Source organism: Alligator mississippiensis, chromosome 2 (genome assembly GCF_030867095.1).
Source record: "Alligator mississippiensis isolate rAllMis1 chromosome 2, rAllMis1, whole genome shotgun sequence".
NCBI lineage: Eukaryota > Metazoa > Chordata > Crocodylia > Alligatoridae > Alligator > Alligator mississippiensis.
In genome coordinates, this window is record NC_081825.1 from 38,326,455 (window position 1) to 38,354,388 (window position 27,934).

Below are 27,934 nucleotides of genomic sequence, written 5' to 3' on the forward strand. Positions count from 1 at the left end.
ATTTTCTACCAAAGGAAAGCATAAAGAGCAAGGCTGTGAACAGAGGCTGATATTCATATGCATTTGGGGATTTTTAGTGCAAAATTCAGATAAAAATATGAATAAATGTAAATTTTCTCTGGTTTGCATTTATCTATGGATGAAATTTTATGCATGAGACCCCCTCCCCTTCTGCCCCCTGAGAAATCTGTGAAGTTTTTATCTGGTGGGTCTAATTTGCTCCTCTAGCACATGGGTTTGAACAGTCTTTTGTTGTTGTTGGTTTGGTTTGGTTTGGTTTGGTTTGGGGGGAGGGGGGGGGAGGGTTTAATACCAAGCTGTTAAGAGGTGATCCTGGTACCACAGTAAGGTTATCCTGGTACCTGGCATCAGAACCACAGTTCACCAACAACAGACTTACCAAGTTGCATATCATCCAGATTCATCATGTAAAGTTATTCTGGTTCATCCAACGTTCCCTAAGAGAGAATTTACCATTAATTTCTACAGGCCACCAGGGCAGGCTTCAAGTTTAAACAAAGTAATTTAACAAGCAGCTGCAAACACTTGCTACATAAAGGTTATTAGCTTGAATCCTCCTTTGGTGACTAAGGGATATTATAGTTATTGCTCTCCAGGGCAACTGCCAAGCTGAATAGACGTAGATTGATTGCCATGGGAATGACAGATCTTCAGGCAACAGAATGGAAGTTATCTGTTTGTCTGTCTATCTACATAACTTCTCTGCCAGCCCCTCTTGGCAGTAAAAAGTGTTGGATTTGATTACTAATGGTTTCTTTATTTAAAAAGTAGTTTATACAACATTAACCTTGAGGCCCTGACCATAATCCTGAGAAACTAAATTACATTGTCTGGGTGCTCATGGTGAACAATAGTTTCCTACTTGCAAACAATGAGGTCAAAGGGTTAAGCTAAAAATAACTAATGGTTAGGTGCTCCTCACCCTAAAATATTCCAAGCAATTCTCTGGTCCATGCATTAGATAGAGATACAATATTTCATTCTAATTTCAAATTTAATTGCATCTTACCAAAATTCTCATATAACTGGAATGCAAATCTGGTGTGACCCATCTATGCCTTTCCACTCGCTCATGAACAGGTGCCAGAAAAGACCATGCACCCTGCTAGGAGTGAGCCAGGATCTTCCACCAGAATGTTTCCAAGGTCAACTCAGCAACTCATTCCTGTTAACATGTTCCAAATCGATGTGGCCATTCCAGGATGTCTCTCTTAAGACACAAATCTCTGGCATGCTTGAGAACAGCTCCAGAACATTGATAGTCTCCTTCTCTCCTCCATGTCATGTTACAGGGTTTGTTTGTTTGGGTTTTTTTTAATTAGGGTGCCTTATGGTGAACAAGAAATGTTGGAGTGGACAAGCATGTGGATCCTTTGGACAAATGGTTGCCTGTGGCTATGCCAAGATGCTTCTCTCATACTGCTCTTGGGACAAAAATTTCTGGTAGGCTTGAGGATAGCTGGAATGACCCAGAGCAGCCCCAACACATATTTCTGGGTTCAGAGCATGCAAGCAGGAGTAGGTGGGTGGGACATGCACAGGAATGTCCCATCTGGATACAGGCAACCCCCGCTTAATGCTCTTAATTGGTTCTGGGAAAACCGAGCATTAAACAGAACCATGTTAAGTGAAACCCATTTCCTCATAGGCATTAATGTAAATAGAAATAATTGGTTACTGCTGCTTCTTGCCATAGCTTCTCACCATCGCAACCACCTCTCCCCACCCCTCCACCTGCCTGCTGGCCACTCCGGCCCCACATGCCAGCCCACAGCCCGTGCTCCTGCCGGCTCTGGCACCATGGGGCCCTGCATTCACTGCTTCTCCCTGTCACTGCTTTTCCCCACCCCTTGCCCACCAGCTGCTCCGGCACCATGTGCTAGCCTGGGCCCCGTGCTCCTGCTGCCTCGCCATGGCCCCCTGTCGGCACTGGGAGGGGCCCCGCACTGATGCCTGCCCCCCTACTTGCTGCTTCTTGCCGCCTCTGCTTCTCCCCACCCCCCCTCACCCACTAGCCGCTCCAGAACCATGTGCCAGCCCAGGCCCCCCGCTCCTACTACCCTGCCCTAAGCCACTGCTGGCCCTAGCTCTGTGGCAGCAGTGCGGGCCCCAAGCTCATGCCCACCCACCCACTTGCTGCCACTCACCACTTTCTACCATTGCTGCTGCTTTGCTGAGTGCTATAATGAAACTGGCTCAGCGCTAAGTGAAATCAGGCATGAATTTTAAATGAGCACTATAGTGAAATAGCACTAAGTGAAACAGCGTTAAGCAGGGTTGCCTATACAGTGTTTCTGTTGTGTAGAAATAACCATTGGGACTTCCGGCCATCTGCAGTTCTCAAACAGTTATGCATGCTCTTCTATGAGTTCTCCAACACAAGTCAGTAGTAAGGCTCATACACTTTTAGGGCCTTGACTCACAGAAATCACTTTTATTTATTTTTAATGCCAAATTTGGCAGTAGTGGTAGGCCCAAAGAAAAGGAAGTCACTCTGCCTAGGAGACAATCGTGAGAGGGCTAAACTTAGAGCAGCTTCAGTAAGAGAAAGTTGTCTCATCTTTAAAACACCAGAGTGTGGTTAAAACATAGGTGTTTTTCCCAGCTTTGTCACGAATTTCCTGCATCATCTCAGATAAATCACTTTTCATGTCTGTAAAATGTAGTTGGTATCTGCCTACCTCAGAAGCATGTTGTTGAAGTTTAATTTATTAATGATCATAAGCTATTATGAGATTTCTAAATGGAAGCAAAAAATGATTCTGTAGAAATACACCATATTATAAGGTAGAATTTATATAATATTGAGGCTACCCAGGAACTTTTTGAATTATTTTAAAGCATTTTGACCTTTAAGGTAAAGCTCAACAGCCTTGGGGAAGGCTTCAATCAGAAGGAAATATGGGTTTGAGGGATAAACAACTGCTCTGTGGTTTATCATCGTGAATTTGCAGCCAGAAAACAAATTCAGTATTTAGTTGAATTTGTATAAGAAACAAAAACATAATGAAGAAGAGAAAGTTGTTTCCATAGTAAAAATAGCCTGTGAAGTAAGACCTTTTCTGAGCTTATTTTATCCTATCTTGTATTCTGATAGTGTTCCTTACAAAGCACTTTGCCCAAAAATAGAAAAGATATAGACATAAGTATCATTTATGTTCTCTTTACTTGTGGAAAAAACTGCTGGCTTGCTATGTGGAATAGACATTTACATGCAAAATTATAGTAATAGAATAATGCAAAAATATCTCCAAAGACAGATAAAATCATGCCTTGTATCAGGCCAACGCAAGTTTTAATATTTCTGAAGAAAAAACCCTTTCTCTTTCAGACTTTACTAGGGATTTGGGGTCCTTTTATTTTAACATTTGTGTTATATATTGATTCAGTAAAAAGCATCATATCCTTCATTTAATTGTAGCAATATAGCCAGTGATGAAGAGTTTTGCACACTCAAAACTTTTTCAGATTTTGGATGTCTGAGTTTTGAAAATGGGCCAAAATATAAGTATTTTCCTCGGAAAAACTTATTAGGTTGGAGAATAATTGTGCATAGCCTCATCTTGATTATACAAATTAGAATGGTCCTGTTATAAGCATCTAACAATGAAACAGGTCTTAGAATGGAAATACGGACACACTCATGTCTATAGCTCTGCTAGCAGCACCACTATAATAAGAGATTGGGATACAATGCAAAATGAAAAAGAACGTTCAACATATAGAAATGCAGTTGTGTTGATAGGCGGCTGAATAGCTGTTCAGGCAACTGACAGAGTAAGACGAGTCTTCAAATTGGATGAAGATTTAATTCAATAGAGTAGCAATACAATACAGAAAATGAACTCCTAGTCATTTACATACTAGTTATTATGTGGATGAAATATTATTTTTCTTTTCCTTTAAATTAAAGCTTTACACGGGAATTTAGATTTTGCAGTATTTATGTGAGTTGCTGCCATAATCTAGTTTGTCTCTGAAACTGTGGATTTTTCTCACTTCATTCAGAGAGCAAACAATCTCTGATTGCAATGGCGATTTACTTTGTGGTGCAGTGTTATCGGTTCTCCATTGTTATGTTTTCTGAACTTTAGTCCATTCAAAAAATGAGTCATAATCATGTCACATGATTTAACTACTCCTGAGGACATTTCAGTAAATTCTTGGAATAAAAAAAATGTTTTCTCATCTCCTTTCTACTGTTGTGGAACTCTTCTTTTTAAAAAAAAAATATTTTGGGATGCCTCTTCCCGTACTATTGAACCAGCAGTTAAATATTGACCAATTACATTGTTTGAATGCTAACCTCAGATGCTTGCAGCAAGTTCCAGTTCCTAATAAAATCAATGGGAATTTTACTCTTGATTTCAATGAAAACAGGATCAAAGCCTCAATAAGGCTGATGATTCCAAACTGCTGATTCAGTGCCATGAAGGTAAGTACTGATGCACCTACACATTTAAAGAGAGTGAAAGCAGTCGAAAGAAGACATGCCCAGAAAAGCATTGTAATTCTTGCAGCAGTAAATCTATATTTTTCATTTTTAATAAAATAATGCAAGAGAGGGAAAGGATGCAGTTACTGGAAAATTGTAACCTGTTGGCTCTTGCAAGGTTTCAGTTCTTTGTGACACCAAATATCTGCATGATTGAATAGAAGACCTGAGTGATTTTCCAGGCATATACTGATGCCCTTGACACTTACATCCAAACTTATATCATGGGCAAAAAACAAAAAAATAAATAAAGATAAAGAAGCTGCAAAGAAAACAGGATTAACCATGAAAGTCATTAGGTTTTTAAAGTACTGGAATAAATAAACATCCTATGCAGCCTCCCAAAGTATCTGATTTTTTTTTTTTAATCTGGTAACATAGTGTAAGGAGATGCTCAGAATCGTGATAAAGGTGGTCATTGTGTAGTCACTGGATAATAGTCTGCTTGGCTCAGAGGGACAGCAGAAGGGATAATCAGCTAATGAGGGTGGCACCACAAAAAGAGTTAGGAACTCCAGGTTATGAACGTAGACTGCTGTGTTGAAGAGAAGCTCTTTTGTAATAATGGAGAAGGACAGAGGTAGTTTGATTGTGGACTCAAGGTTGTTTCTGTAAAGAATAAAACTGGTAAAATTGGAAAAATGGGAATAGAACTGACTTGCTTATGTAAAGCAGCAGGCTAGGTGACCAGCTTACACATGGAAAGTTTATCAGCAATTGCAATGCATTCTTCTCCCAGGGCAAGAGTAATAGGTGTAACAAGCTGCTGCCTACAGCTCTGATTCCGGGAATCAAAGAGTTCAGTAATGGCATCCCCTCCATGTCATGTATGGCAACATGACATGGAGACCAGAGGAGAATATTGACTGTATGAATTAGAGACACAGAGACAGAGAGAAAGAGGAGAGAGAGGGGGAGGAGAGAGACAGAGACAGAGAGAAGAGAAGAGAGGCAAAGAGAGACAGAGAGAGAGAAAGAGGGAAGGGAAGGGAAGGGAAGGGAAGGGAAGGGAAGGGAAGATAGAGACAGAGTGAGATACAGAGAGACAGAGATGGAGAGACAAGTCTCCAGAACTCATTAAGTAGCCCTCTAGCTGAAGGAATTGCTCATCCCTAGTTTATGTCAACACCCAACACCAAGGATTATACAACGTTTTGGAAAGACAGGGTTGGGAGAAAAAGTGGTGGTGTTGTCTTCTATGTCAAAAACATACACTTGTTCCCTGGTTCAAGAGGAAGAAGATGGCAATGCAGAATGCATATCGGTGAAGCGGAAAGCTGACAGATGTAGCACAAGTATGGGGATTTATTATAGGCCACCAAATCAGGAAAAAGAGGTGGATGAGACACTCTAAGCTGGTGACAAAGCTATCCAAAAGAAATGTGATGGTACTAATGGGAGACTTCAACTCTCTGGATATCTGCTGGAAGAACAATGCAACCAAACATAAACTGTCAAACCAGTTCCTAACTTGTGTGGAGGACAACTTTCTGTTCTAGAAAGTGGAGGATACAACTATAGGATTATTTATCTTGGATCTTGTCCTGACCAACAGGGTAGAACTGGTGGAGGATGTGAAGGTGATGGGTAACTTGAGAGAAAGTGATCATGATGCAATAGAATTCCAGCTCCTGAGAAAGGGAAGCATGAGGTCAGCAAAATTAGGATACTAGATTTCAAAAAGGTAGATTTTATCCAACTCAAAGAATTAATAGGCATGGTATCATGGGAGGACAGACTGAAGGATAAAGGTGACCAGGAGGGCTGGGAGTTTCTAAAGGACACAGTATTGGAAGCCCAACAAGAAACTAAGAAACTGTCCTGACCAATGTGGCTGAACAAGGATTTTCTAAAAAGCCTCAAATGCAAAAGGCATACAGGAAATGGAAGAATAGGCAGGTCACCAAGAAAGCATACCAGGAAATAGAAAGAACCTACAGGGACAAAATCAGAAAGACAAGTATAAAGAATGAGGTACACCTGGCAAACAAGGTTAAGGACAACAAGAAGAGGTTCTAGAAGTATGTTGGCCAGAAAAAAGGACCAAAGAAACTGTAGGTCCTCTGTTAACAAGCCAAGGGAAACTCCTGACTCAGGGGTGGGCAATTATTTGGGCCCAAAGGCCAAGTAGAGAGTTGTCCCGGGCCAGGTCAGCACCCCACCTCCTCCCCCTGCAACCAGTCACCAAAACTTCCTATGGGGCTTTGAGTGGGTGTGGAGCAGTGTTCAGGAGTGGGACAAGTGTGATCCACTCCCTGCATGCCCTGCCCTATGGGGGGCAAGGCTGTGGGGGGTGTATGGGGGTATGTAGAGGGGGCATGTATGTGTGAGGGGGGCTGGCTGGGAGCCAGACAGGGGTCAGAGGAAGCGGGGGGGACATGCAGCAAATGTCATCTGGTTGGCAGTTGCCCCCCACAGTGCTCCACATGGGGCTAAGCCCTGCAGGGGGCAACCCATGCCATACTCCTGCCCACACCTGCTGGCCTTGGCCTCAGCCCCAGCCCCAGCCCCAATCCCAGCTGCCACTGTGCAGCTTCTGGTGGGGCTGTTCTCAGCACAGCTGCAACTGGCTGGGCTCCAATTATCACTGGGAGGTGAGGGGAGCACAGCAGCAGCCATCCAGCTGCAGCCACACCAAGAACAGCCCCAGTAAATGCTGCACCTGGCCAGGGCTGGGACTGGCAGGGCCGTTCTGCTCCCCTCATCTCCAGCTGTGGCTGCTGCTCCTACTGCTGCCCCCGCCTCTGCCTCTGCCCCTGCTGTGCTGTTCCGGGGGGGCGGGGGGGAGTAGGTAGGGGGTTAAGCTTCAGCCAGAAGCCTCCTGTCCAGTGTGTGGAGCTCTGGCTCTAGCTTCTAGCTGCCTTCCAATCACTCCACCCACCTGGTGCAATGAGCAGCCATCTGTGGGCAGAGTGGGTAGAAGGCAGCTGGGAGCTGGAGCCAGAGTCGGAGCCAGAGCCGAAGCCAGAGCCAGAGCCTCCTGGCTGAAGTTTCCCCCCTCCCACACAGAGCTCCCTACTTCTCTATGATTCTAAGCAACCTTGGAGGAAGTGGGAACCAAGGCTGCCACTGTTGCACATCACAGAAGCCTGACCCAGCTTGGAAGGAGAAAAATGGAAGGGCTAGAAGCCCCTCCAACAGCAGCTTTCAAGAAGAAGCTGCTGCCTGGCCTCGGTTTCACATCAGTAGGTTAGGGGAGGAAAAACCTGCAGCATCCTTATAGGCTCGGCAGTGCTACGCTGGCTAGCACTATGGAAGAAAGAGACTTGGGGGTCATCATTGACCACAAGATGAACTTGAGCCTGCAATGCGATGCTGCAGCTAGTAAAGCGACCAAAACGCTGGCTTGCATCCATAGATGCTTCTCAAGCAAATCCCAGGACATCATTCTCCCCTTGTACTTGGCCTTGGTGAGGCCGCAGCTGAAGTACTGCATACAGTTTTGGGCCCCACAATTCAAAAAGGATGTGGAGAAGCTTGAGAGAGTCCAGAGAAGAGCCACGCTCATGATCACAGGTCAGGAAAACAGACCTTACAACGACAGGCTGAGAGCCATGGGGCTTTTTAGCCTGGAAAAGCGCAGGCTCAGGGGTGATATGATGGCCACCTATAAGTTTATCAGGGTGACCAACAGTATCTGGGGGAATGCTTGTTCACCAGAGCACCCCAAGGGATGACAAGGTTGAACAGTTATAAACTACTGCAAGACCGTTTCAGGCTGGACATGAGGAAGAATTTCTTTACTGTCCAAGCGCCCATAGTCTGGAATAGCCTGCCATCAGAGGTGGTTCAAGCACCTACATTGAACACGTTCAAGAGTAAATTGGATGCTTATCTTGCTGGGATCCTTTGCCCCCAGCTGACTTCCTGTCTTCGGTTGGGGGGCTGGACTTGATGATCTTCCGAGGTCCCTTCCAGCCCTAATGTCTATGAAATCTATGAAACTGTTCAGAGAGACAGGGGGAATGAGTCCACAGCTGTCGAAACCTTGGATTTAGGTGGGCTGTGTAAGGAAGTTCGGGCATGTGGAAAAGGTAAATTTCTTGACTGAGAGGAGGGAACCCCAGCTGCAACAGCTATTGAATCATGTTCCAGATGCCTAAGACGCCATTGGCTGTACATTAAGGCCTCATCTACATGTGCAGGTAAAATCGCAATGAGATTTAATGTGCAATCTATACAATCACGCCTCCTGCCATGCCATATTCTGAGATTATGCATTAGGTCCCATCGTGTCTTATTGCTGGTGCAGGGGGAGCGCCATTCTGGGCCTCCACTGCACTGGCAAGAAGCACGCTCCTGTGGCTGGGAGCTCCCTCAGCTGTGAAGGGCTCCCAGATATGGGAGCACCCTGTGAAACCCCAGGACTAGGTAATCACAGCTGCCAGAGTCTCTCAGCCTCAGGGTGCATGAAACCCTTGGACTGGGAGATCATGGCTGCAGTGGTCTCCCAGTCTTAGGGGTGCAAGGAGCATCTGGGGCTGAGAGATCATGACAGCCATGGTCTTCTGAGCCTCTGGTGCTCCAAGAACCCCTGAGGCTGGAAGATCATGGCTGCTGCAAACTCCCAGCCCTGGGGGTTTCACGCACCTCCAAGGCTAGGATGTCAAGGCAGCTGCAATTTTCTAGCCCCGGTGGACAGGGAACCCCTAAGGCTGGAAGACCACAGCAGCTATGATCCCTGGGGACTCCATGCACCCCTGCAGCTGGGAGATTGCAGCCATACCCCATCTGGGTCCTAGCCCTGGAAGATGTGGTACTGGTACCCAGTGTCTGCAGCTGTGGGACTGCACTGCACAACAGCTGCACTGCACAGCTGTTGGGTGCTGCCAGGACTCAAAGCCAGTAGCCAAGCATTCCCTTTGTTGTGGGACTCCCAGCCCTGGCTGGACACAGTACACCCCTGTGGCTGGGAGCCTAGCCAGGTGCAGGGGAGACCCTACTCCACGTGCAAATTAAAGCTGGATACCAACCAACTATAAAGTTAGTAAACATTTTCCAGTTCTAACTTTATTGCTTATTGGAGCTTTTTACACTGTGATAAGTACTTTGCATGTGCCGCTGGTATCAATGTAATTACGCAATTAACCGGTTAATTGAGTGATACCTGTAACATGTAGAGGAGGCCTAAGAGAAATATTTACAGAAGTGTTGCAACCACAGCTAACATTTCAGCCATGTGCATACAAACTGGTTTCTTTGTATTGCCACCAAACTCCCTTCTGCAACCTATGCTCTTCCCTCCAAGTTCCACATAGATTACCACATCTTTCCTCTTAACAGTTTTTGTAGCTGTGTCTCTTGTGCAAGCACTTTCTGACTTCTTGAGTCTGAGGTTACTAGTAAGTAGTCCACTGTTGGGACATGAACTTTCTGACCAGCCCATTATACCATCCGCCACTGCTGACTATGGTTCATGTACTGTGTGTTGTGTAATATCAGGGGGAAAAAGGAATCTCTGTTTATAAAACTAAACTGGTTCTTTAAGAGAACTGTTTACTGAGATGTTGCAACTTCAGCTTGCATGCTAGGCATGTGCACACTGATTTGTTTCTTGGTGTCTCCTCTAAACTCTTCTCTCTTGTAACCCTTGTTCCTCCCCCCATGTTTAATACTGATTCTTACAACCTAAATAATTCTTTGTCTTCCATAAGAGACCCTGATGAAAAGAAGTAATGTTGTATCTATGGACCACGTTGCTTGCAATTTCCTGTAGCCCCTTTGACTTCTCTTCCCACTTAATAAATAATTACAGAATTTGCATTGGGAGTTTGGTGTTCTTTCATGGTATTCTGCAGTTATCTGCTATGATACAATGTGAACCAGACTTAAAATGCCATTTGCACAGAAATGTGGACAGTGATCACAGAAAGGCTTCACAAAAAGGCTGCCTCAATATATGTGAATTGCCCCCAAAAGAGCAGGGAAGGATAGGGCAAGTGGGCCTCACTGACAGAACTGACTGGAAAGGCAGACGAAGAGATTGACCATCCTGAAGCATAATATAGCTGTTACACCTCAGCCTGTATGGTTTGAAGTGTGTAATGTGCATCTCCCTGATGAATACTTTTTTTTTCTAACCTCCTCCCTATGTCCATATCCAAATAGCATGATTAATGACTCATGAAAGCAGTGGCAGTTACTTGAGTTAAGAAAAACCTACGTAGTTTAAGTGCAGACAATAAGGGAAGTAGAAAAACCTTACAAACTGAATTGTTGCCAATTACTGAGAATTAGCACATGTTGGCCCCTGGAGCAGATGGTCTCACAAAGACGAGAGAGACAGTTCTACCACTCACACAGATTGAAGGAAACAAAATCAACCACCAAGACCCACAGCACCCTGTGGTCTAGGGAAAGGAACATGAAACTGCAAGCCCAGAGACCACAAATCCTTTGTTTATGCTTTTGCACCAAGAGGTTCTGGGTTCATCCCAGAATAACCCAGACATATGGCTATATTGCCGGCAACAACTAAGCCAACACTTTGCTACATGAGCTGGATATGGATACCCACACATTCAACCCCTTTATCCCCCTCTTGTTTCTCTTGTTTCCTCTTCTCTCTGCTTACACACTCACATACCCTCCTCATGAGCACTGTCCCTATGCTGTTACACCAGTAAAAGGCAAGAGCTTTTAATACTGGTACAGTCAATTCATTCAAACTGACACTGCTCTGATTACCAGTAAGTTACTCCTCTGTTCCAGTGGCTCTCAGTGAGCATGCTCAGAAGCTTAAACAGCATATTACAATAATCACTCCCAGATCAGTAAAATGATACTTCTACTTACATCTCAACTTCTGTCCCCTGCTTTGAATTTCTTCTATGTCTATGAAAGCGCTTAGAATAATAAAAATGAGCTCTTACATATCACTTTCCACATCTAAGTGATCAAAACTAATGATCCTGTCCACTGCAGTAGTACGTCTCAGGACCTCAGAGGGTATTAAGGAGAGAGCACCTTATTTGAGAACAAAAAGGGTGTGAAATGACACTTGGAGTCTGGATTGTAGGGTAGAGTAACTACTACGTTCTGATGTGTGGTTAACAGAAGAAGCTAAAACAGAATCCAAACACTGATGAGAGAATACAGTTCTAGTTTGCTGTGGAAGAATACAGCTATGCAATCAGTCCATTAGTCATGTGTAGTAACAATGCAATCAGGTTTTGGCCAGTAATTACAGTATGTGAATTCATAGCATCCAGTGATGTAGGTTTGTTGCCTACAAAAGCTCATGCCTCTCCAATTCAGTCTCTAAAGAGCCTACCCTATTTTCTGCCCAATTACAGTATGGTGAGAGATATATAATAAAATCTATACCTTCATATTAGACACTCTTTCATCAAACTCAAATGCTTTTTGCTGTACTGGTGTAGCTCTTCCTGTCAGATGTGATGTGTTTCAATGTACATACTGAGCCTGTAAGCTCTTAAGCTCCTGTCTATCACTAAGTGGTCTCCAGGCAGTCATCCTTCTGGCTCTGCCTTTACAGCTGACTTATTAGTCTTCTTCTTACCACCCTTTTGGAAATGTGGCCTACTGCCCTGAATACCAGTGCTGAGCTCCTTGTCATAACCAAATGAGTTGAGTGCCCCTGTCACAATAGAACTGCCCTGAATAACCGCAAATTTGGTACATTCTGCCTCATTAGCTATTCCCACCTGGCAGTCTGTTATTGGCTACTCTAAATGTATAAAAATCCGTGCAGCTTCCGCCCAAGTTGGAGAGCTCTGAGTACGTGGTAGAGGACGGAGAACTTTGCCACGTGGCAGAGAAAAGCTGGCGGACTGGCCATCCTCCAACATCTCCCCGTCACCATCTGTTCCCAATGTATCCTTCATCCTGCATGCTCGTTTCTGTCTACAAACTCGCCAGCTCGTTTTGTTGCCAGTTACCTGTAACTACGCAAGCAACTCGTTACCTGTAACTACATAAGCAACTTTACCACCTGCATCGCGGCCACCAGCGGCGTAAGTAAAGTTAAAGTAAAAGTTATTTTGCAACCAATACGCTGTGTCCCGCCTCTCCATCCATCAGCCCGCCTCACGGCCGAGTAATCAGCGATCCTCCTCAAGTCGGCTCCGGCCATCTGAGACACTCCTAAGACACTCCACTAGCTTAAGAATACCCTTTAACCTCCCTCCATGTTTAGGGACCCTTTCAGGAGCACACGATAGTTGATGAAAATAAACAGACTTTGCAGTTGACACCTGTATGCCAACCTAAATTTCCTCAACACTCTTAAGAATATTTTGGCAATAATTCCAAGACCCGCTGTTGGACTCCATTCTCCAACACATGGTCCTGTTGGCATTGGATTTTGGACATGGATGCCTTGTTCTGACGGGGGAGGAGGGTGACCCAGCCCTCAGACCAACCACGACCTTTCCATTCGATAATAGACACATTTATTGATACACAATGATAACAGAAAAGAAACAATACAAGCAATCATGCAATTGTATATATCTACCATCCTAGGGCTGTCATCAGAGTCAAGATAAATCTGGTCAGGGTGCAGGCTTCACTCTTGAGGCTCTCTGTTAGGTGTCAGATGTCAGCATGTCAGCAGTCTGGAGGTGAGCTGCTGAGGCCCACAGCCCTTTCCCCCCTGTGAGGTGGATGAGACAGGCTGGTGGTGTGCCCTCTGTCCATCGTGGCCTTGGGGACCCCCCCCCCAGGGACGGGAATGGGGACCCCTCCCAGGGACGCTCTCAGGGAGGAGGATCCTTTGTTACTCTCAAGTCTCTGCTTTTGTATTCTCCTTCCCTCCTGATGACTCTCCACCCATGACTGTTGTGGATTGGTCTCTCTGTGGTCATCATACTGTTCATATTCTGTTTGTGTCCTTGTTTGTTAGACACCCTTCCTGCTTCTGAAGGCCAAGAAAACTAAGACCCAGGTTTTTAGAAATCATTTTACCCCTGCTGCCCATCCTGAACCATTCTAATGTATATATAGAGAGAGATATATGCATTAGAAGTTTACTTTTTGGGAATTGGCTTATAGGGGTGTGTGTATACACACACACACACACACGTACACACACACACACACACACCCTATAAGCTAATTCCCAAAAAGCAAACCTTTAAATACCATTTTCTAGCCATCAGTACCTCCTCCATAGCACAGAGCATTATTCTCTCTCCTATTCTTGCAGTCAGTGCTCTTCTGCTCTGGCTCTCAAAAGGTTCTCCTAGATCTAGAAACTTCTTCCTTTGTGAGTTCATGCCAAACAGCTCAGCCATTGTAAGTTCAACCCTGTGCTGTCACAGCTTTACATCAAGGGAAGTGCTACATTGCAAATAGCTGTGTAACATAAAGATAACCAAGCTACCTTTAAAGGGGCTGGTTCAGGGACCAGACACAATCTAGCCACAGCAGCATGGGACCTCTATGTGAGTTAATTTAACCTGCACAGAAGCAAAGTAAAGTTAATGTTGTATAGCCAGGACTAGACAACTAGTGTTGCTTAGAGTCACCTCATTTAAAGCTAGCTAAATTGTATTTACTGCAGATGTTCGTCTACTCTGGGAAATTTTCAATCCTCAAACCCCAGAACTCTGCAAACATACTGAAACTATCCCATTGTTTTCTTTGGACAAGATATATCCAAGTGCTGATGGTTCTTAATGACCACCCTGTTCACAGAAAAACACTTCACCTCCATTCCCTGTCTCCTTAGGACCAGCATTATGAGGCAAAACTATCTTAATTATAAAGGCTTAAGCATACAGAGAGTTCATAATCTTAGGCATAAATGGTACATAGATGCATCTCCCAAATCATTATAACATAATTAATCAGAATGGGCATTTAGAAGTCTTAATCTCTCCATAGTCCTAGTTATTCAATTTTTCACTCTTACTGGCTGGTTGTTCATTGACAACAATGATGATTAATGATAACATTATCCTATAGTGCATTTATATTGTAGTTCACATTCTACAAGAAGAAAAGCATAACACTGTTTAACAAAACAGAAAACAAAGATGAGGACATCTGAGTTGTGAAAAATAGTGTTTTATTAAACAATTCTGAAACTTTAATAAGACATATATTGTATGATTGTAATGGATAGTCAGATGGTTGAGACAATTAATGTGGGTTTCCTGTGTAAAAATGACAGAACGTGGCACAGCAGAGATCATTGGGTACTTTATCTCCAGGCGGGGCGTGTTTAATTAGAGTGGCTCTTGGGAACTGCTCTAATTAAAATGCCACAGCATCTCATGTATTCAGTGTCCTGCATTTCAAAATGGCCATGGGGGTACTTTAACTAAAGGTCATTTTAAAGCGCCCCCACCGCCATTTTGAAACACAGGATGCTGACTACACAAAACACTGCAGCACGGTGGAGCATTTTAATTAGATTAATCAAGTCTGCTCCAAAACGTTCTAATCAGAGCATGTCAGAGCATGTGTATAGGCACCCATTAGGTTGTAACGTAAGTAGAACCTTCTCTCTTCCAGAAATCAAAGAAATAAGGTGTTTTTCACACAGTATATGAATACCTCTAGAGAGGATCATCAGCAGTCCTTGTGCTTTCTCAGCTGAAATACGCACTACCGATCCAGTTTGAGACAAAGTTTCATGAGCTTCTTTTTCTGGGGAACTTACGATAAGTCTTCTGGAACTCAATTTAATTCTGACATCCTATTCATCTTCCTGCTTATTTCCCATCACTGACCCTGATCTTATTAAAAAAAACTCCAAGAATGTCAGCAACTGCAGGGTTGGTTTTTTTGACAAGTTACTCTGAAATGTATTTAATGTCTTAAAATTGTCATTGATTGAAACTAGCAATTCTAAATGAGCAATTTAAAACTAATTTCCCTCAATTTTTTATTTCTGTTTCTCCCCTGCCACATTTGGCATTTTCTGGGGTGATTTCAGAAAGGCCAGAGAGAATGACCATTAAGTACATATTTTTCTTTGTCCTGATTTCTGACCCTCCCCCTGGTAGGATATAGTGCCAATGGAAGCTATTGGTTTCTTCAACAAGTAAAACTAGTGGACAACCAGGAAGAAAATATTAAGTAGTATCCCAGGCTATTTTCTTGAACCTTAGTTATTCATTTGGTATGTGCAGAATGTTAATTTTACCCACTAATTATCATTAGGTATGATTGCTTGCAACTAAATTAAATAAAGGCCAGGCAACAGATCTGGTACTGTTTACTCTGTCTCCCTCAAACAAAAAGTGTTGTAATAAGAAAGAAAGGTACAGTGGGAGTTCCATGAAGGAAAAAACATCTTCAATGAAAGTGCCCAGAAAACCCTAATGCTACGAGAAACCACCACATTTTAAAAAAAAAACAAAGTGGATAAGTAATTGATTAAATGAACTTCTTGGAGATTTTGTTCATATTCATTTTTGGAAGTCCTGCAAGAAATATGAACAAATTCTCACTCATTTCTTCAACGCTTTTTTGTTCTGGTGATACTTGGAAACCAAAGTTAAAAAGCGAATGGCGAACAATTCCTGAATTCTAAAAAAGGTTCATTTGATCTTCATCTTCTAATATGTGAGAATTGATTTTCTTTAAGCAGGTTTGCCTAGTACTATTATCCACATTAGATTATAACAGTTCTGGATCAATTTTCCCTTCCTCCACAATTCTCATAATGTTGAGTAGAAAATTTAGAAGTATCAGAATGTGGATCAAATTAGAAGCTAAATTTTAATCATTTGTACTCACTGGGTGAATCTTCACATGTGCTTTACTGCAGAGTAAACTAATTAGCTCCTCAGTAAAGCATCACAGTCTACATGTATGCTGGTATTAAAATGCAGTGAGCTAATTAACTCCAGCATAGGGACAGTACTATCTTATAGTGGAGCACTTAACTTCACTGATATACAGTTAAGTAGATGGTATAGACAATGAGCAGGCAGCATCCATACTCCTGGCAACCATCTAGACACACAGCTCTGCAGGTTCTGCACCCTCTTTCCCCAGCCAGCCCCTCCACAGCCTGATGACACCACCTAGAGACCCTTGCTAATCCAGGCATGCCCTGGCTCAAATTGCTGCTGTCCTGGGCACATGTATAGGTGCTACCCCTGGGAGAAGTTCACTCAAAGTGCTCCAGAATGTATTTCTTCACCATAATTGCATGTTGTGACAGAGAGCCTAAAGTGCCCTGTCACTTGAAGAGGGCAGCTGCCCAGAGAGGGCCCTGCAAGACCGGCAGGGCACAGCTCCAACTGGGCTGCCACAGCAACCAGCTAATAAGATTAATTTGGAGGCACCTGCAGGCAACCTTGGGAGAAGTCAGCTGACCAGAAGAGGGGCAGGGCCTAAGGGATATAAGACAGCCCCAGAGGCTGGTTAGGTAGTCTGGCTGTGTAGCCATCGAGAATGGAGCCCTCTGCAAGAAGCTGAGGACTGGAGCCCAGGCTGTGGGGAGAACCTAGCAGGCAGCTCTGAGTGAAGGGAAACTGGGAGCATGTATAAGAAGCAAGCAAAGTGCTCCACGCACTTTTTTGTTTTGTTTTTATCTGGAGCTTGACACCAAGGGGAGCAGTGAACTCCATACACGTTCTTTTGAACCAGGAATGGTGCTTGCAACTTGGGTGTTTCATTCCCATACTGCCTGTGAGGCAGGTGCACTGAGTACACCCAGATGAGCCATCCCATAGAGTCCATGAGCGGCAAGTTCCAAAGAGAGAGCCCAGGAAGGCTCAGCAGTCCAAGAGGGGAGAGAGATAAAGGTCTTTAAGGGCCAGACCAGAAGCTGGGAACCCCAAAGCTCAGTTCAGTCGATGGACCAGAGCTAGAGGGACAAGCAAGAGCAAAAAAAGTGGAGGCTAAGAAGGCCAAAGCCCAACACCTAAACAATGGCAGGTTTACTCTTAAGGCCCTCAGGAAGCCTCCCTCCTTTCAAAATAATAACATCAAAGGCATGGTGGGAGAGTAAAGGAAGTGAGGGTCCTCTAGAGTTGGAGCTGAGACAAGGATTGTGTGGCCACCAAGGGGCATCATGGCCACCCATGGAGACAATCCCATCACACACATGTAGATGTACCCACTGTGTATTATTTTGTCAAATACATATTAGACTTTGAACCCTCTGTTACCTGCAAAACAGCAATCTAAACTCATCTGGCTCCATATTTCCCAGACTACCTCTAGATTAATGCTTTAAAATGATAGGCCCAAACTAAATTCAGTACGTGTATAACTACACTCTAGTTTAGGTGTGCTGGAAGCCGGGTGGAACCTTGGAACCAGCTAAATCAGAAAAATACAGCTTCATGGACAGAAAACCCGCTTAGAGAAGGTGGGTAAATACTTTGGTGGTTGACCTGTGCTGAACTCCATGCTTCAGTAATTAGATTGCTACCCTTACCCAATCTAACTAGTTCCAGCTTGCTCAGGTGTATCTGCACACACTGCAGTCACAACATTTGACTTTAGTGTTGACAAACTCTGAGAGATAAGTGGAAAGAGAGGGCAGATTAATTAGAGTCTCTCTTACCGGGTCTGAAATTGGCCCTAAATCTGTAAGCTCATTTATCCACTATGCATTTTCCTTCTTAAATGTATAAAACCAGTAAAAAAAAAAAGGTGGGGCTATGCAATATATTTATTCCATACTTACTACATACTGTTGTGTTAAAATGCTCAGTCTTCACAGGCATTATATTGGAAAAGTTGTTTACATGCATTTGCCTAGCCCTACTATGAATTATATTAAGTGCCAATCACTTGCTTGGTGGCTATGCACAATACCAGTTGAGCAGACTCTTTTATTTTAGAGAATGTGTATGATAAGACCGCAGTCTTTCAGCAGCCTCAGTGAGGTCAGACACTCGCACTAGTATGGAGGCCCACTGAAGTCAGGTGAAGGGCTCAAGTGAATATAGTTGAAGGGGAGGAGAAGGTCTTGTAAAATAAACTGGAATAGACAAGATGAGCTGGGAAGTCAGGGGAAGGAAGAACTGGACATTTTCTAGTTTTAAAAAGTTTTAGGTTCATTTCAGCCCCATATTTGTGTACTTAAGAGTTAACCACATCCTTAAATTCTTTGCTGGATAAGGGTCTTACTAATCTTGAGCCATCAGCTTTTCATGTTCAGCCAAAACTGTGCATACTATGAATTCTTCTTTAAATGATCACTGTTGGTGGTTAACTCAAAGATGCAGTAAGTGTCAAGTATATGTCCTAGGTAGGTATCTATGTAAAGATTTGTGAACTTTCTGTTTTGAAAACTGACCTAGAGTGCTCAAAAGAACAGAATGTTGTTACGAGCTAATCACCTGACTCTTGCCTAAAGCAAGTCCTGACCCACTCACTGGAAGATCTCACTGATCTCCAACTTGTACTCTATGTGCAATGCATAGGCTAGGAACCTTCAACTGGAAACTAGGCAGGTTAGTTGCAAAAGTCCAGAAAGATTAGGAAAGAAAGAGTGCACTGGACTCGCAAGAAGTTCTGCTGGGACATGGCCTAAGAGTAGCAGTGAAAGGTCCCAGTTTTTGCTTTTTCTGTCTAGCAAATAATGTTCATCTAAAAAATAGTATTTAAAAACATTTGAATGCAGATACCAGATCCTTCAAATTCTCTGAATAGCCCGCAATTTACATTCGTAGCACTAGATATGCCCCTATAGCACTACAAAAAGCTAATGTAGATACATTCTGTTGGCCAGAAAAGAAGAACTGAGGAAACTGTGGGTCCTTTGTTAACAAGCCCAGGTGAACTTCTAACTAAACATACAAAAAAGGAAGAGCTACTCAACAGCTACTTTGCCTCAGTCTTCACAAAAAACTAAGCTCCCTGACACTTAATAGGGATTATCTGAATAAGGAAGGAGGCAAGTTGAGGGAAGAAATAGCAAAAGAGACAGTCAGAGAGCTTTTGGCTGAATTATTTCAAGTCAGCCAGGCCGGATGAGCTTTGTTCCAGGGCCCTGAAAGCCTTGGCAATGATCATCATGTAGTCATGGGAGATGAGCAGGATAGCAGAGGACTGGAAAAGGCAATGCTCCTCTTTAAAAAAGGCAAGAAAGAGAAACCAGGGAACTACCAATTGGTTAGCCTGACCTCCATACCAGGGAAGTTACTGAAGCATATCCTAATGAAGGCCATATGCAAGCATCTGAAGGAAGAAAAGCTGATCACAAGCAGCCAGCATGGATTTATGAAAAATTGATGGCAAAAAGTTTCATCTCCTTTAACAAAGTGACTACTTGGGTGGATGAAGGAAATGCTGCAGATGTATAATGTATCTGGGCTTCAGAAAAGTTTTTGACATGGTCCCACGTGACCTTCTCATGAACAAATTGGAGAAATGTGAGCTGGTTAAAACTACTATAAGGTGGATAGATAACTGGCCTAATAGCCACAAGCAAAGGGTAATTACTAACGGGTCCATGTCAGAATTGCACAAAGTTTTGAGTAGAGTCACACAGGGGTCTCTCCTTGACCAGTGCTGTTCAACATAGAAATCATAGATTCATAGAAATTAAGGGCTGGAAGGGACCTCAAAAGATCATCGAGTCCAACCCCCCTGCTCTGGGCAGGAATACTGCTGAGATCAAATGATCCTAGCAAGGTGTCTGTCCAGTCTCCTCTTGATAAATTCCAAGGTTAGGGACTGCACCACCTCTTTGGGAAATCTATTCCAGATTATTCTGGTCACCCTTACCGTAAAGCGTGATGTATTTGTGAGACTCTTCATGTAGGGCTGTTGTTCTATTCAGATTGACTACCTGGGTTCTTATTTCATTACATATCTTCAGGCTTAAATGGGTACTTTCCTCTCCATATTGGGTTCTTCTTTTTTGTATGTGTATTAATGATTTAGATGCTGACAAAGAAAGCTTCTTGAGCAAGTTTGCAGATGAGACAAAACTGGGAAGGATTATGAACATGTTGGAGGGTGTGAATGCAATTCAGAAAGATCATGACAGATTGGAAAGATGGGCTAGAACCAACAGGATGAAGTTTAATGTGGACAAATGCAAGGTGCTACACCTCAGAAGGAATAATCAAAAACACAAATTCAAAATGGAAGACACCTGTCTGGATGGCAGCACTATGGAAAAGGAGTTGGGAGTCTTGGTAGATCATAGACTCAATATAGGTGCCTATACACAAGCAGTGAGGCTGATCTGATGCACTGTAATTACAGTGTGTTGGAGCAGACTCCATTAATTGATTCTGTTGGAGCATGGTAATTACCGTGATCCAGCAGACTCCAGCATCTCATGTAACAAGGGACCCCGCACTTAAAAATGGTGGTGGGGTGCTTTAACTAAAGCTCATTTGATCAGCCTTAGATAAAGTGCCCCCACCATTATTTTTAAGTGCAGGGCACATACATGAGATGCTCCAGGTGCTTTGATTAGAGCTACTCTCAGAGCCACTCTAATTAAAGCATGCCCTCTCCACCACCATCTCCCCTCCCCTCCCCCCCCCCCCCCCACTCCTGGAGCTTGTGTATAAATGCCCTATGAGCCTGCAGTGTGATGCAGCTGTACAAAATGTAAATGCAGTTTTCGGATGCATCACTAGAAGCATTAGGTGCAAGACACAAGATGTGATAGTGCCTCCTACTTGTCACTGCTTAGACCACATCTGAAGTACTCTGTGTGTGTACACCTTTAAAAATGTTATGTATAAGTCTCTCAAGCTTTCTCATCCTATAAGTTTCACTCCTTAATCTTCTGAGAACTACACATGGTAGCAGGAGTGGGATAAGAAGGAAAAAGATGGAGCATTTCAGAATGCCAGAGGTGTTAAAGCTGTCCAGCAAAGCAGCAGAAAACTGGAAGAAATTTAAGCAGAGCTTCACCATATATATGACAACCAGTAGAGCTACAAAGAAGGAAGATTCACTCAAGGCAGCTATTTTTTTTAAAATATAGCAAGCCCAGAAGCTCTGTCTCTTTATAATACCCTACAACTGTTAGAAGAACAAAAAAGGTATGGCATAGTAATAACAAGTTTTAAGGATATTGTATACCCAAACAAAATGAAACCTTTGAATGATATAATTTCCACATGAGACAGCAGAAAAATGTGAGACAATAGAAGAGTATGTCAAAGACCTCAGACTGCTGAGCCAGACATGCAACTTTGGAGACCTAAAAGAGTCCATCATCAGAGACCAAATAGTATTGGGCATAAGGGATGCAAGCCTCAGGAAAAGACTTCTAGAGGATCATAGAATCATAGAAAGTTAGGCTTGGAAAGGACCTCAGGAGGTCATCTAATCCAACCCCCTACTCAAAGCAGAACCACCCCCAACTAGATCATCCCAGCCAAAACTTTGTCTAGCCAGGTTTTGAAAACCTCCAAGGATGGAGCTTCCACCACTTCCCTGGGTAACCTGTTCCACTGTTTTACTAGCTTCCTAGTGAGAAAATTCTTCCTAATATCTAACCTAAACTTCCCTTGCTGCAACATGAGACCGTTGCTGCTTGTTTTTTCATCTGCCACCACTGAGAACAATCTAGCTCCATCCTCCTTTGAATCCCCCTGCACCCCTTTCAGGTAGTTGAAGGCTGCGATTAAGTCGCCTCTCAGTCTCCTCTTCTCTAAACTAAATAAGCCCAGTTTCCTCCACCTTTCCTCATAAGTCATGTCCCTCAGGCCCCTCACCATTTTTGTCACCTTCTGCTAGACTCGCTCTCTCCTGAGCTTAATTTGGTAAAAGCAGTTAGAATGTGCTAAGTGGCTGAGATAACAAATGCCAGGCTGGAGAAGCTGAAGGAAAAAAGAGAACAAGATGCAGTAGACAGGATTATAAGACTGCAGAAACCTAAGGCAACACAGAAAGAATACAGAAAAGAGGATCTCACTATGAAGCAGGCAAATGGAGGCCAAAGAGAATTGCTTGAATGGTCAGCTGTAGATGCTGTGGGGGTTACCACAAACCCATGCAATGCCCTGCATTTGGTAAGCACTGCAATAAATGCAAAAGATTCAATCACTTTGCAAGAGTTTGAAGAAAGGAGCAGGATGCATCACACAAGAAATAGCAGGTGCATGCTTTATGAAATAAGGAAAAGGAAGAATTCCTCACTGGCACAATGCAAGAAGTTTATTCTTCTGAGGATTGAACAATCACCCTGGACACCAATGGACTAATGGTAACTTTTTAATTAGATACAGGGGCACAAGTCAATGTAATACTAGAATACATTATTAAAAAAATGAAAACTAAACCTCCATACTATGAGAATAAGTGAGACTTAGACCATATAACAGGAACATGACTACAACCAAGGGTTTTTGTGAACTGCATATTAGATACAAGGGTAATATAGTAAAAATTCAGTTTGTAAGAGTCCCAGGAAAACTAGTGCCAATTATTGGGTTGCAAACATGTACAACTCTAGGTTTTATTAAGAGAATGGATGCCATTGTGGGACTAGAAAGCAAGAACATAAGTTAGGTAGATATTTTATGATGTGTTTTATGATATGTTTCAAGGCATAGGGAAACTGTCAACTGAGTACAAGATAGAATTAAGGGAACCAAATACTCCCACCATGCATGAGCCAAGAAATGTTTCTCTTATACTAAGGGACATACTGAAAAAGGAATTAGATAGATTAGTTAACATGGACATAACAAAAAGAAAAGCAGCTAACTGCTTGGGTTCATTCACTGGTCATAATAGAAAAAAAGATGGATCCTTGAGATTGTGTCTGGATCCTAAATAAATTACAGGTACATCAAAAGGGAGCATTTTTTTCGGAAGGTATTGCTTTCGTAAGCTTTCTTTTGGACTGTGTTCTGCACCTGAAGTATTTCACAGAAAGGTGAAACAAATTTTTGAACGTCTTGATGGAACTATGGTTTATATTGATGATATATTAGCTTGGGAAAATACTATGGAAGAACATGACTTGAGGCTAAGAAAGGTACTAGAGAGATCTTGCAGAGCAGGTTTGAAATGGACCAAACAAAAATGCAAATTCAGGATCAAACAAATATCATCTGGGAGAAAAGCTCTCTGAGAAAGGAGTGCAAGTCGATCCTGCACAATTTAAAGACATGACAAACATGACCCCTCTTACAAATAAGGAAGGAGTGCAAAGATTACTGGAAATCACCAATTCTGTAAGGAAATATCTATCAAACTTAGCAAAGAAGACCAAACACCTTAGATCACTCCTACAAAAGAATTCTCAGTGTTTATGGGACCATGAAAATGAAGCCAAATTTAAAAACTGGAAAGAAAAAATAGTGAAAGCTCCAGTACTAAAATACTATGACCCTAAAAGACCCACTAAATTGTCAACAGATATTTCTAAAGAACGCATTGGAGCAGATTTGCTTCAAAAACATGGGGATAGCTGAAGACCAGTATATGCATCTAGGGAACTCTGTAAGTCAGAGTGTCTATATGCACAAATCAAGAAAGGAAGTTTAGCTCTGGTATATGGCTGTAAGAAATGTCATATGGTCATTTATGGGAAGCCTGTGATAGCTGAAATGGATCATAAACCTTTAGTAACTATAGCAAAGAAAGGGTTATCAGACACGTCACCCAGATTACAGAGACTTTTCTTTCAACTGCATATGCCTGATCTAGGCATACAGTACATGCCAGGAAAACATCTACTTATTGCAGATACATTGTCCAAAGTATGTGACACAACGGAAAATGACAGAATTCCAGCTGCAGACATAGTACATGTTAATTGAATTAAAAGAGTGATTCCTGTCACAGATAAACTGGCACTAATTCCAGAAGCTGCTGCTCAGGACATTAAAAAAAATGACAACAGCTATTTGCACTGCTTGGCCTGGAAAACATATACCTAGTCCATACTCTCAGTTCAAGGACGAGCTGTCTGTACTGGATGGAATTTTGTTCAAAGGCTCATGACTTGTTGTTCCAACAGTGCTAAAGAAAGACATGTTAAACAGAATACATGAGGGGCATTGAAAAATACAAAAGGAGAGCAACGGGTGCTGTATATTGGCCCAACAGAAATAATGACATAGAAGATACTGCAAAGACTTGTACAATGTGCCTAAAGTACAGAGTAGTGCAAAGAAAAGAGCTTATGATGGTCATGGAGGAGCTCATAGCTCCGTGTTATCAAATGGACATTGACTTATTCATACATGCAGGAAAAAAATATGTATTAGTGCTGGATTATTACTCTCACTATCCTGAAATTGCATTGCTCAAAAGCACAACAGCAAACCATGTCATAACTCACATCAAATCAATTTTTGCTAGATATGGGATTCCACAAATTGTGAGAACTTACAACAAACCTCAGTTTAACTATCTTGAGTTTTAAGAGTTTGAAAACAAATATGGATTCCATCACAATACTTCAAGTCCTAAATAGCTACAATGCAAAGGTCTGATAGAAAATGGAATACAAATAGTGAAGAAATTGTTGAAAAAAGCTACAGATTCACAAAACAATGTTTATCTCTCACTCTTAAATTATAGGGTAATATCCATGAAATATGGACTGTCCCCAGAAGAAATGCTGTTTAACAGGAAACTCAAAACTCAGCTGCCAAATCTTGTGGATGATGTTCATCGGAATGAAAAGCAAGACATGAAAACACTTAAAAAATTCGAGAGACTCAAACCAAAAATGGTACTATGACAGGGATTTACCACAACTGCACAACAAAGATATGGTGCTTATTTCAGATGGAAAAATGTGGAAACAAAAAGTACCAATTTCCCATCAAGTAGCTCTCAGATCCTATAAAGTAATCACACCAGAAGGACAGGGATTAAGAAGGAATCGATAGCACTTGCAACTCATAAAGGGGAGAAAAGAAGCAGCATTACAAGATTCACCAAAGGAAACAGAGCTAACGACAAAGCAATAAGAAACGACAGAGGAGACTGAAAATGACACAGAGATATCTGGATGAGGAAACTGAACAAGAACTGACCCAAGAAGGACTGAGAATGCAGAGAGACTGAGAAGATCACTTAGAGCTAAAAAGCCAACACAAGGACTAATAGAGACTTGTTAAAATGTGTTTTAACTATGGGTTGAACTGAACTACCAATGTTAGTATTATATGGGGATGTTACATGTAAAGGGGGAAGATGTGTGGGATACCTTTAAGAGTGTTATGTATAAATTGTTACATTTGCCTGGGGATTTTGGAGGGAACAGCAGAACTGCAGGCAGGGTACTGCTGTCTGAATAGACAAGCATTATTGTTCTATAAGCTTAACTCCTTAATCTTCTGCGAACTACACACTGAGTGCAGTTCTGGGCTCCACATTTTAAAAAAGGACGTAGAGAACATAGAGAGGGTCCACAGCCAGACAACAAAGATGATCAAGGGCTTGGAAGGCAAGATATATGAGGACAGGCGGCAGGATCTAGGCATATTCAGCTTGCAGAAGAGGTACTTAGGCAGGGACATAATAGCAGTCTCCAAATACTTGAAGGGCTGCCATCTAGAAGAGGGAAAGTGCCTTCCCTTTCATGCTGCAGAGAGGAGGATGAGGACCAATGGCTTGAAGCTGAAGCAAAGTAAGTTTAGATTGGATAGCCAGAAAACCTCTTCAGTGTGAGAGTAAGTAAGTCAGTGAAATAGGCTCCCTAGGGAAGCTGTGGACACTCCATCACTGGAGGTGTTCAAAAGATGTTGAATAGCCACTGGTCAGGGATGATCTAGGTGTAGCTATGCCTATTTTCTATCATGGGTATTTCCCATGCTTTTAGGCTTTGCTGATTGATCCCACCCCTGAGCCTTTTTCTGCTATATGTGTAAGGCTATTTTTAAGCCTCCCCAGAGGCACTGGGTGATAGCTATGGCTCAGACTTGGGACTTCACCTGGAGTGTGCTGATTCTCCTGCTAGGATCAAAGACGGAGGTTCCTGGCTAGTGGGTCTTGTCCCTCTGCTTAGGGTCACACTGATCAACAAATTTGGGGTCAGGAAGAAATTTCCTGGTCAGACTGGTATGGACTTGTGAGGGTTTTTGCCTTCCTCTGTAGTGGGGTCATGGCCCTCTACCCAGGCCCTCTGTCTGTGTTGTGTCAGGTGTGATGGTAGTCTTATGTAGAATTTAGATTATGGTTTGTATGGGAAGGTTTGGATAGGGATGATCCTACCTCAGGCAGGGGGTTGGACTAGATCACTAAGCCACTATACTCAGCACTTCTACCACCAGGCGGTGTGCACACCTTCAGATGGACAGACAAACACATATACAGACAAGACTTACTATACAGACAACACATGACCGATCAATAACCGCAACATAGAACCTTATTCACCCCCACACACATTCTCCACCAAAAATGTTACACAAATTGCCAATTGCTCAAATCACGAGCGAGACTTTATAAAGGGGGATAAGGCAGAATGCCACATTTATTGATTACTTGAATTAGACATAGAGGTTCTGACACAGCATCTATACAAACACACAGAAAACACCACGCACATCATCACACACAGACATACATACACACAAAACAACCACTCTGTGCATACAGACAGACACCAGATATAGTTACCAGCAATAGTTGCTCAATGTTTAACACGGGGTGGCCAACCCTGTGTTCACTGAGTAGCTGAGATGTTGTAGCTGATGATGGTGATGAGCTGGAGCGAGGTGAGAAGCAGGCGTGCCTGTGCTCCGGAAGGAAGACGGAAGATTTCTAACTCAACTTGGCATCGTTTGTGTTCTTCTTACATATGGTTTTCAGTCTCTGTTTTACTTTTGGGGGGGTTTCCATGCTTAGTCTGTGTTTCTGGCAGCTGTTCTGCATCTGTCTTTTCCTTATCTCACATCGAGGTCACTACAGTTGTAAAAGATGGGTCTCAGCCTTGAAGTTTTCTTGTTGCCCACATGGCAGCTTTCTGCTTCTGTTATCTCCTTTGTGCCCCCAAGCTTCAAAGGGATTCTTCAGCCGTTTGTTAGTTAGTTGCTGGCTGGTGGTTTACACTTATGGTGCCTTATTGCTTACATAAAGCATTACATCCCCTCTCCTTTTCTCATGCAAGCTCCCATTCACTCACCCCTTGCCCATATCTCTCTCATGCCCAGGGCATACGAAGTTCATTCACTTGTGTCAAGCTATATCATGGAATATAGTCAAGCAGCTACCTTTTCAAAGACAGAAATCAAATAATTACGTTCGTGCTAGATTCAACTATACTAAGAAAAAAAGTATAACCTAATGCTACAAATGCTACACTACCTCAGGCAGGGGGTTGGACTAGATGGCTTCTGGATGTCCCTTCCAGCCCCACTTCTCTCTGGCTCTATGACTCTATGATTCAGGGTGCCTGTAACACAACAAAAATGGTGGCTGCACCACAAGACAAGAATTTTCCAGTTTGAAACAGGGACTTCTTCTTACTACTACCTTTTGTGGACGGTTACATATGGTACTTCTGAGGTCTCTTGGTTCCCCAGTATCCCGGAGTACTCCACT

At 42.9% G+C, this 27,934-nt stretch overlaps 1 long non-coding RNA gene across 1 annotated transcript in view; it reads right to left on the minus strand.

The window, feature by feature from the left end:
* The window catches only part of LOC109281327 (uncharacterized), an 87,664-nt gene extending 60,487 nt beyond the window's left edge, over positions 1–27,177 (minus strand). The window contains exons 1-2 of the long non-coding RNA XR_009459739.1: positions 27,011–27,177; positions 401–458 (exon numbers count right to left, since the gene is read on the minus strand). This is a non-coding gene — a long non-coding RNA (uncharacterized LOC109281327). The remainder of the gene's footprint in view (positions 1–400; positions 459–27,010) is intronic.
* Between the last annotated feature and the right edge of the window lie 757 nt (positions 27,178–27,934).